General features: G+C 39.9%; 1 long non-coding RNA gene across 1 annotated transcript; it reads left to right on the top strand.

The window, feature by feature from the left end:
* The first annotated feature begins 3,085 nt into the window (after window positions 1-3,085).
* LOC145554734 (uncharacterized) lies at window positions 3,086-4,228 on the top strand. The gene is made up of 2 exons (XR_014090724.1): window positions 3,086-3,739; window positions 3,907-4,228. It is a non-coding gene; the product is annotated as an uncharacterized LOC145554734 (long non-coding RNA).
* The last annotated feature ends 5,526 nt before the right edge of the window (window positions 4,229-9,754 follow it).

Below are 9,754 nucleotides of genomic sequence, written 5' to 3'. Positions count from 1 at the left end.
TTTCTTAAAATCAGATTATCTTCATCATAACCGACCGATGGGCACCTAGAGGAAGCAGCTCGACGTCGGGATAGAACAAAGCAAATGTTTATAAACCGCAGAGGAGCTCGTATCTCTTAAAAATCCTTATCTCACTGTGAGTCAGCCGCAGCATCATCCTGCCTGTCCGCAGCGGTCGCTGCGTTTTCATCTGTGGATGTTTTATTCCGTTTACGTTTGTTTTCTTAAGTTTATAAGGGCACTGAACATGGTGAGAGGCTCTTGTTCAACATCTTATCCAGCAGGTTTTTCTTTTCTCTTTTTTGTGATATTATCTTATGTTTTCCTTCTCATCCAAATTGTGGTACTTGTGGATGAAAGACGGCTCTTTGACGGACGAGGAAGGTTTTGAATTTGGTGCGCAGGATTCTTTATCTCACCTGGAAGTTTATAGTCTTTTATTATACAAGCAATTTATGCTTAGGTTTGTTATAAAAGCTTCACATTCGATGGGAAAATACGCTGACATCTGATTTTGACGAGGGTTTCTTCCTCAATTGTCCTGCGCAAGGAATAAGTGAATCTCTGCAAAAGATGCACCTCGGTTTGTCAATTTTTTATGTTCAAAGAATCTTTGTGAAACGTATGAAAAGCAGACAGCGTTTCATACTTCATCTTTTCATGATTTTACTCTTGTGTAAATTCTTCATTGAAACAAATTACATGGCAGTTTCTTCGTTAAGTCAAAGCTTAACATGAAAACAAAATGGCAATCCTTTCGTTGTGCTGCGCCCTTTTCCCTTCCGTGCAGCACGACAGAATCATACATCCATAACACTTTCATATTTTCACCGTGATTTGTAACAAAGTGCGCCGTGAGGACTGCAGTGAAGACCACAGGGTTTGTCATCTTTGTATAGCTGCAGATTTTGGTCCAATACAGAAAAAGTAAAGTACTTTGTTCAGATTTTTCAGATGTCACACAAAGCACCTTAAAAGAGGGACTGAACCATAGAAGGTTTTCATGAATTACTGTGAGCTTTAGAAGCAAATTCAACTTTTAAGTCAAAGAGATTTACACACTTCTGCCATGTGCTGTTTTTCTGGAAGCAACACAAACAACTGAGAACAGATCTCATATGTCTTGGCTGCATTTGTAGCCACAAAAAAAAATAAAATAAAAATCTGTTACACCCATAGAAATATTTCCAACCTTTTAATAACAGCAGTACTTTACAACTGGTGTAAATCTGCTAAGTGAAAGACGAATTATGTACAGTTTCTCCTTTTTCCACAAATAACAGTCATGATGTCGGCCGCTCAGCAGCCTAGCAGCATCCGCCTGTGATGTTGGATTCAAGTGGACGAGCAGCACGGTCAGGGCTAAGAGACACAACAAACATGTCAGGGAGCTCAAGGGAAATCTGAAGCAGATTTAGTTAAACAATGTCCCAACCTTTGAGCCTTTCTCACAGCCCCACCTTTTACGTTCAGGCAACAGCTGCTGCTGCCAGCACAAACATCCAAGTCGCTTCAGGAGAAATCTTCAGATGGGACAGAGATGGAGCTGCGTGACCGTGATGTAAAGAAGTGTATTTGGGAAAAGTCAAGAGGAGACTTCAAATCTAACAGTGTAATAGCTGTAAAACATGGGGGGTGTTTGCACCACACTGAGGGACTATTTGGATATCAGCTGTATGCAGGTGCAGCTAGACTGTAGCCAAGTAGACTTTTAAATCAAATGGGCAAACATTAGCTTCTGGGTTAGCATGGCTTTCCCTCCTGGTATTATAGAAACCTCACTGATGATGTAAACCAATTAAAGTGAGCCTTAAAGTGGCATTTATGGTTGGGAGACTGGTCAAATATGAACTCTTACATGGCTGTGATCAAAATCTAACATGGATCTCATAAACCATTCATTAGTGCTAATTACAGCTGTAAAAGCTTTTACCGTGAATTCTAATGATGTTAGATGAATTATTGATGTTAAAACATCAATAATTCATCAATTTACAAAAATGTCTGAAACTCACACATCTTGGCAGCGATTGGATCTTTCACATGGCATGAAAACCTCTCATGTGACATTAACAATAGTATTTCCTGTAGTCCACATGAGAAACAATGTGCAAAATCACAAGTGACCAAATACCAAAACAAAATGTGGGCAAAACTGCGAAGTCAGCTTCTACTTCTGAGAAACTATCAACTTCACATTCCTCTGAAATCTGTACTTCCCATAACGTCTCCTGACTTGTGTTATTTATTAAAACATTCAACAGGTTGGCTACTGGTTCATGTCACTGAATGAATAACTAGCTTGTTTTAACACTATTAATAGGTCTTGCATGCCAGCAAGATTCTCAAGAATGATGTCAATTATATTTATTAGGGGAGTTTGGAGTGTAGCGGCGGTACCTTCTGTACAGCTGTGTTTATTCTGAATGTGATTTTAACCATTCATAGCAATTATCCTTCTCATCTTTCTACTGATCTGAACTTTTTTGCCATTAGAAAACCAGAGGCACATAAAGCGAACCTCTATTTCTCCCGATCAATAAAAACAGCTGCATTCAGGACAACCAGTGGATTGGAGAAGGCAAAAAATGAAATCAGAAAATGCTTTGCTTCTGCACTTGTTTCCCCATCGCCATCAAGACATCTATGTGTTTTTATTGGATTTTATGTTCAAGACTAATACAAAGGGCTGCACAGTGGTGCAGTTGGTTGCCTTGCAGCAAGAAGGTTCTGGGTTCGATTCCCAGTCTGGGGTCTTTCTGCATGGAGTTGGCATGTTCTCCCTGTGCATGTGTGGATTCTCTCCGGGTACTCCGGCTTCCTCCCACAGTCGAAAAACATGACTGTCAGGTTAATTGGTCTCTCTAAATTCTCCCATTGTTGTTTGTCCTGTGACAGACTAGCGACCTGTCCAGGGTGAACCCCGCCTCTCGCCCAAAACGTTCGCTTGAGATAGGCACCAGCACTCTTCAGAACCTCTCTAGGGACAAGTGTGTACAGAAGATGGATGGATGGATGGATGGATGGATGGATGGATGGATGGATGGATGGATGGATGGATGGATGGATGGATGGATGGATGGATGGACTAATACAAAATGATGCAAGTTATAAAAAGAATACATGGTTTTCAAGGTTTTTAGGAATTCAGATCTGAAGTGTGGAATAATAGATTTTCGGTTATCCCTCTTCTGGTACAGAACAACGCATAGAAAATAAAATCCAGTTGACATATGCAGGCGAAATAGTTGTTGTCACCTTAGCCTGACCTTTTGAAGAGGTTTCATTGTGAGAAATCTGTTGTGTTTTTTCTTTTTTACTGGTACACTTTTGTAACCAGGATTATTTTTCTGTTGGATTTGGTTTTTTATTTTTCTATTTTGATTAGATCTAATTTTATTTATTTTTCATTTAAAGATTTAATTAAAATCCCCCGTTCCTTAATTTATTCAACACCAAGCAGGCGAGAACATTATTGGTCTCGCGATGTTTCAATGTCATGTGACAGCTGCACGTCAGCATCCTAAATTGACAGCTACGGCTTATATTGGTGCTGAATCGCACCTTAGGTAGGAGACGCTGTCGGACTCTGACGTGCAGGTAGGCTTGGGTTTCTGTTCCCAAAGCGGTTTTGCTTTTGAATGTCGATCATACATCAATCGTATACCTCTGTTAAATTACAGACATATGGTCACTCATCTGTACGCTGAAACGATCTCTGTCTGTCAATGAGGAACTGGTAAGTGTTGCTCGGGAGCTAGAATGCTAGCGCTAGCCTCCCAGCCCGTGATTACGCACCTACGTAAAAACACATTGGATTGGAATTGCATGCAATTATGTAAGCACAGATTCGATTATTAAGAAATGCATGTACATGTATATTGATTGTCTGGCCTGTTTGCGCAGGCCAGGTGTGTTCCAGATCCCACCCCCGCTCGGAGTAAACTGGAGGATCTGGGACACATTAAGAATTGTCTGGTTTATGTACACTGACCGGACTGGCGAGCTAACCATAGCGGAACCAGAAATCCACCCAAAATCTGAGGAGCCGTCTCCAAACTGGTTGGAAATTCAACCAACCATTCACAGCTGGAACTAAATGACTATTTTGTTTTTTCCCTTTCATCACCCAAAGAGACTTCCTTGTTTTAAGGAACTGGACTTCACAGTTGTGAAACAATTTGTATATATTGTGAATATAAATACACTTCGCTGATTTTGCACCATCTACTTGTCTCTGTGTTTTACAATTTGCCGCCACCTCCAGCAGACGAACCTAGTTAGTTTTTTTTAAGAAATAATTTGGATTATCTTAAATCCTAGAATGTAACACAGGTTACACTTTCCTTCCCTCACCCATCTCTGTTCTGTAACAAAGTGGTTTTTGCGACTGACCAAATCTACTCACTGGCCCCCCACTGTTCTCAAATAAAGCTTTATAAAAGCTGGAATAATGCACTACACCTGTTCAGCCTCTGTATTACAACTAAAGGACAGGAAACAAAAATAGCAGAGTAAACAGAGTCCACCTGTGTGTAATTTGGCCTCGTTTAAATCCAGTTCTTTCGTGGGAGCCTTGAGGGTTTGTCAGAGCTCATTAGATGAACAAGCAGAACGACAAAGATCAAAGAAAATCTCTGAAATCTCAGGGTTAAAGTTACAAAGAAAATTAAAGCTGCAAACATCTTGCAGTGCAATATTTAATCCATCCTTTGATCTGAAATGAATTTTAGATATAACCATCCACCTATGATTATTACAGTTCATCCAGAAAGTCTGCACATCGCTTCACTTTGTCCACATTTTATGCTGAAGCCTTATTTGTGATTCTATTAAATAATCTCCTTCAAAATGATACATACAAATACCTTTTGACAGTGAGATTTGTTGTGCTTTTTTTTTTTTTAAATCAAAAATAGAAAAGTCGAGAAATCACATTTACCCGAGCACTCAGAATCAGAATTACTGGCATTGTGCATGGAAGAAAGCACAACATTTACAAAACGGCAACTCTCGAGGGCAAGTCAAATAATAAGTATGTCTCAATATAACGATATTGTAGAAACACAGAAACAACTGGGATATTAAGAAAAAATAAATGATCAGGTTTTCGATGAATTAGCTGCTTTCAGGACAACAATTGCTTTTGGGTAGAAAATGTTTTTTAGTCTGTTTGGTCTTGCACTTATTGCCCTGAAACGCCTCCCTGAGGGCAGGATTTCAAAGAGGCGGTGGCCGGGATGTGAGGGGTCCTTGCTGATGCTGCGGGCTCTCTGGAGGCAGCGGATCCTGTAGCTCTCCTGCAGAGACGGGAGAGGGCAGCTGGTCTGTCTGTGGGCGGTGGAGCTGCTTCCTCTCTGCCGCAGAGCAGCTGGAGAACTACAGCAAGACGCCATGGCCCACTGCCCATTTATAACAATGGGTTGAACATCTTGTTTACACGTCCTAAAGTCGACAATCAGCTCCTTTAACTTGGAGATGTTCAAACAGAGGTTGTTGACCTCTGCATCAAGGTCACCACAGTGGCATCATCAAAACTGCCTGCTGGCCACTGCTAAAGTTGTCCTTCTATGGCAGAGGAATGATGGAGGACTTTAAGCATGGAGGGATGAAGCACTGGGTGATTAAATACCCCAGATAGCTGGTCTGCACAGTCCCTGAGCACCCACTCTGCCACACTGTCAGGTCCGGCGGCTTTCCGGAGATTCACTGTCCTCAGCGTTTTCCATACTTCCTGTGTCTGTACATTAATGGTCTGGCAGTGGAGGGATGTCCAGCGATCAGGCCCGAAACCTGGGAGTAGTGATGGACTCTGACCTGAACCTTCAGAGCCACATTAAGACAGTCACAAAGTCGGCCTTCAATCACCTGAAGAATATCTCCAGGATTAGAGGACTGATGTCTCAGCGCGATCTAGAGAAACTCATCCATGCGTTTATCTTTAGCCGCATTGATTACTGCAACAGCGTCTTCACAGGTCTGACTAATAAATCAATCAAACAGCTGCAACTGATCCAGAATGCTGCTGCTCGGGTTCTCACTAAAACCAGGAAGATAGAGCACATAACACCAGTTTTAAAGTCCCTACACTGGCTCCCTGTAGCTCAGAGAATAGACTTTAAAATACTGATGTTAGTTTATAAATCACTGAACGGTTTAGCACCACAATACATTAAAGATCTGTTATTACTGTACCAACCATCTAGACCCCTCAGATCTTCTGGTTCTGGTCTGCTCTGCATCCCCAGAACCAGAACCAGACGAGGAGAAGCAGCATTCAGTTTCTATGCACCACAGATTTGGAACAAACTTCCAGAAAACTGTAAAATGGTGCTTTTAAATCTCAACTTAAAACTCACCTGTTTAGAGTTGCTTATGGCTAAATTAGGGTTAGAGTGTGGGTTTTGATGTCTTCCATGTTTTTATGTCTTTAATGTTTTTAATTTCTTCTTCTTTCTTTTCGACGTTTTAATGATGTAATGTTTTTTGTTTTTTTTTTTAATTTTTTTAATCTCTCTCTTTCTCACTGATTATTTCTGTTTTTATTTTAATTATGTAAAGCACTTTGAAATGCCTTGCTGCTGAAATGTGCTATACAAATAAAATTTGATTGATTGATTGATTGATTGATGTCGTCTGCAGTCGGGCCTCTGCTGGTGATTCTGCCTCAAAACTGGGTGAAGAAGTGACTGAGGTGCTCTACCAGTGAAGCATTTCCAGATATTTCTGTGGTGTTGCTGAATCTGAAGTTGGACCTCTTGCCAGCCCCTGGCAAGAGGTCCAGGATTTCAGCAGCTGTTGTTGCTGCTGAAATCCTCCTCAGTCCTTGGCTTGTAGTTCACTTTGGTCTCTCTGAAGCCAGAGGCTCGGATGCGTTTAGACAAGTCCCTGTTTCCAGATCTGATTTCTCTTCTGCAGCAGTTCCTTGACTTGACAGCAGTTCCAGGACGTCTGGTTGGGAAACACCAACACCTGCTGTCCACTGTGACGGTGCCAACACAGTGTTGGATGTAGTCAAGTACTGTTGAGGTGAAAACCAGCAGATCCTGGTGCCAGAAAATGTCCAGGTCCACAGTTGATAAACATTCCTTACTACGCAACAATCACAGCCTCAAGTCTTTTTCAATGTGTATTTTGAAAATGAGTTATATAAAATCACACACATGAACAAGGAATGCAAAAGACATACATTTCTTGTACTACAATAATCTTAACATGCCTGAAAAGGAGCAGGAAGAAGTAAGAAAATCCTACCTCGTGAACTCCTGCCATATTTTCAGATGGACCTTCATTATTAAATCAAATAAAAAAATAAAATAAACGTAGATTAATTAATGTTCCATTTTATTTTATTTTATTATTTACGTATGTGTAAGTATATATACATCCATCCCCAAGTGTTAGCCTCAATTTACATATAAACATTAGTGCTAACTCTCAACCATATTTCTACACCTTGTGAAAATGACCTTATATTTCCTTTTAAATTGTATTAAATTTTTATTTTGTTTTAACTCCTCGTTGTTCCATAATTTTACCCCATGGATTGAAATAGAAAAGCTCTTTCTTGTTGTTCATAAACTACATATCCCCTTTCTCTTTCAAAAAGCGTGCTCTGTATGAACTTAGGCAGCCGTTTATTTGATGCCTTAAACATAATTTGAACAATTTTAAATTCGAAATTCAAAATTCTTCAAATTTGGGAATTCTATATTTTAAGAACAATGGGTTTGTGTGCTCATAATAACCAACATTATGGATGATTCCAACGGCTCGTTTCTGCCGGATACTCAATGGATGTAAAGAGCTTTTGTAATTAATTTCCCACACTTCTGATCAATATGTTAAATATGGCAAAATCAGAGCGTTATATAGAATATGTTTAATATGAGGTTTCCAACTGATTTTGTCATCAATTATTACTCTGAGAAACTTAACTTACACCCTTTCTAGAGTTACACCCTCTATCTGAGCTTGAATTTGAGTATTTTTGTAACAGTTTCCAAAAACCATGATTTTAGTCCAAATTTAGTGATAATTTGTTAGTGCCAAACCATTTCTTTAATTCACTGATTTCTGAGGAGACTATGGAAAGAAGTTGTTGCAAGCTTTCACCAGAGACGAGGATATTTGTGTCGTCAGCAAATAGCACAGATTTTAATACATTGGACACTTTGACTATGTGATGTGATGCCACAATGGGTGCAGCCGTGGCACAGGGACCAGTGGTGCTACCCTATGCACAGAGGCCCCAGTCCTCTGGAGCCATGGACAGGAGCTGTCTGTTGTTGGACCTCCAGCCATGAAGGACTAAACTGCAGAAGGTTTGCATAACGAATGAATGAATATTGCTTACAGTGCATTGGAGTTAAACGAAATTGCTTAAAACTGCTACTGAAAACCTTTCATAGTGGGTACCTTTACTATAAATTCGTGAAACACTTTCATAGAAAATAGTGAAAACCTTTCATATAAAAGAGCCAAATAGATTCTGATTAGCTGAAATGGATGACGTTTCATTTAAACAGGAGGGTGTTTCATTAGACAAGAAGCTCTTGGATCTTGATTTTGACCAATAGCAGAAAAGCTAACTCTAAACGCCGATCACCAGGTTTTTCCTTCTGAATCCTGATGAGACACAGGTTGGAAAATGGGAATGTGAGGGGAGGCGACTGCTGTTTTGTTACATTGCTACCATTATTCTGCCGATAGCATGTAGGTGACTTGTTGTGCCCGACAAAAAATGGCGGCTCGCACTTCCTTACCAGAAGTACTTCAACACAATTTTGTCTATACGACTGTAGCGTAAGAAAATGTGGGGAAAGGGAAGTGAGTCAGAGGAGCTTTGCCCATGAAAACTTAACTGGAGTTAATTTCCAACCAAACTTGATTCCACATCCAAACCAGAAACCACTTTGGTTGACAGTGGTCATCTTGCTGGAGGTCAGACCTCCTGCCATGAATTAAAGAATTGACTGTGTGTGCACTGTAGTACGTTTTTCTTGGAACAGGTAATTATACAGAAATATTTACTCTTGACAAACATTCACCGGGTCAGCATTCAAACTGTGCCTGAGGATGTCTCAGACCGCATGATGGGTGCGTTTACGTATGCACATTTTTTGGGGGTGTGTTAAGAACAGTGATAGCTACATTTACTTCAATTTTTTTTCGTTTGCGTCATAAGACAAATTATGTCAGTGACGTTTGCCCAAATAAACATGTTTATCGAGGAGGAGGAAACCCGTCTATCTTTATTGGAGTTTTTTTTTTTCATTTATTTTTATTTGGTTTTGGAATACAGACACCAACGTCAACGCAACAGAACTGACTCCTGTGCTCTGACTATCCTTTCCCTCAACACGTTTGATTCATTTTCTTTGGATACTTCTACGAAGACACAAACCAGAACCCGGGACTAAACTAAGCAAAATGACAAACAATAACTGTAAGCAGAAAAACACCATAAAGCACACTTTCTTATAGAAAAAAATCATCAGAAGAAAAAAAATATATTTTTTGTTATTTTTTATATTTTAAGTGAGAGCAAAGCAGAACCAAAGTCAAATCTGTTGTTTGTGTGATAGCCTGATGAATAAAGTTGATTCTGACTAATTTTATGTGTGGATTTCTATCAAAAATGTCACTGTATCACTATAATTGATTGTACATGCATAATTCGTCTATAGACTAAAGCAACAAAAACCAGGTCAGAAATGCCGTCCTATTACACAGCGGTATTTCAATCCTTTGC

This window comes from Poecilia reticulata, chromosome 13 (assembly GCF_904066995.2).
Source record: "Poecilia reticulata chromosome 13, P_reticulata-male-v2, whole genome shotgun sequence".
Taxonomy (NCBI): domain Eukaryota; kingdom Metazoa; phylum Chordata; class Actinopteri; order Cyprinodontiformes; family Poeciliidae; genus Poecilia; species Poecilia reticulata.
Note: the sequence above shows the minus strand (reverse complement) of the source record. Positions and strands in the feature narration are given on the sequence as shown.